This window comes from Colobus angolensis, unplaced genomic scaffold, assembly GCF_000951035.1.
Source record: "Colobus angolensis palliatus isolate OR3802 unplaced genomic scaffold, Cang.pa_1.0 Scaffold779, whole genome shotgun sequence".
Classification (NCBI taxonomy): domain Eukaryota; kingdom Metazoa; phylum Chordata; class Mammalia; order Primates; family Cercopithecidae; genus Colobus; species Colobus angolensis.
The window spans coordinates 25,672-27,187 of record NW_012121587.1 but is presented as its reverse complement, the minus strand read 5'-3'; the positions used below and the strand labels follow the sequence as shown (position 1 = coordinate 27,187).

At 35.0% G+C, this 1,516-nt stretch overlaps 1 long non-coding RNA gene across 1 annotated transcript in view; it reads left to right on the top strand.

Annotated features, from left to right (window-relative positions):
* Nucleotides 1-1,236, top strand: part of LOC105502154 — a 5,954-nt gene extending 4,718 nt beyond the window's left edge. Inside the window, exon 4 of the long non-coding RNA XR_001000290.1 lies at nucleotides 1,157-1,236. This is a non-coding gene — a long non-coding RNA (uncharacterized LOC105502154). The remainder of the gene's footprint in view (nucleotides 1-1,156) is intronic.
* Nucleotides 1,237-1,516: the final 280 nt, after the last annotated feature.

Below are 1,516 nucleotides of genomic sequence, written 5' to 3'. Positions count from 1 at the left end.
AAAAAAGACACAGAAAATAAGTAAAGGGAACATGCTAATAGAGGAAGAGGGCAATCAGTCTTTTGTAATTTCATTTGCAAAAAGATTGCTTTATTCTGTTTTTCAGTGAGGAATATATGTGACAAATGTGAAGTTGTGGTTAAGAATACATAACTAGGCTTTGTGACCTGTGGCAGTTATTTAAACTTTTCAGCCCCAGTTTGCTTATGTGATGAATGACAGAAGATAGTGCTTGCCTCATAATATTTCTGTGAGAATTAAATTAAATGATACATTTGCAACACTTTAGGAGGCTAAGGCAGGTGGATCACTTGAGGTCAGGAGTTTGAGACCAGCCTGGCCAACATGGTGAAACCCCATCTTTACTAAAAATTCAAAAATTAGCTGGGTTTGGTGGCAGGCACCTGTAATCCCAGCTACTTGGGAGGCTGAGGCAGGACAATCACTGGGGAGGCAGAGGTTGCAGTGAGCCAAGATCGTGCCACTGCACTCCAGCCTGGGTGACAGAGGGACACTCGGTCTCAAAAATAAAAGATACATTTGTACTTAGTATAGTATCTACCACCTGCAAAATTCTGTTAATGGTATTATTAAGGAAGCTGACAGCAGATACTCAGAGAAATCAATTACTAGGGCATAGTAATTCACACAGTTCAGTTACTCACAGTTAATTCATCTACAAGTTCTACAATGATCATTAGTATGAGGTGGTAAGTAAAATTAAGGTACTGTAGGATTCCAGAGTGTCCTCTGATTCACCTGAAAAGATGATTGTTTTATAGTTACAGGAAATACATGTTTTATAGTTATAGGAAATAACAATAAAATATACATTAAATGTCAGTTATTCAGAAGTTCCTGACATTTGTTTATAAACAAATTGCAAATAAATTTTGCTTTACTTTTTACACATTTTGCCTCATTCCAATCTAGTAACACTGTGAGATAGGGAGTGTAAAGACTTTTTTGGTAAGTTGTCAACATGAGACAAGAGCCTAGGCTCCCTCTCTCCCGGTCTCATTTCTTTTCTTCCACTTCCTGTGGGTCTCTGTGATAAACAAGCCTACTTTTCTTGATACTAAATAATTAGAAAAAGCACAAGCTGAAATATATTTTTCATTGCCATGTACTTGAGTAATAATTCTTTACTTTATAGGTATGTCTGTTTTAAATAAAACAAAATGGAAAGGTGGAACATTACAAATTCAACTAGCAAAAGAAAACTTTTTGCACAGGTAAGTTTTGTTTCACATGGATTTAAACACTATTTTTTTAATATTGTAAGTGGTTTTATGTATTATTTCAAATTATCAAGTAATATGGTATTCTTAACAAATTCAAACATTATAAGTAGAGCTGAAATCCCTTTCAACTCTGAATCCCTTCACGCCAGACGCCAACAAAAAGGATAATTTCGTGCATTTACGTATGTATATAATAAGCTATAAAAGTATATATGTACTTATTTTCTCTTTGTTAACACACCCTTTTGTGGCAATGTAGATCTTCTCCCTTT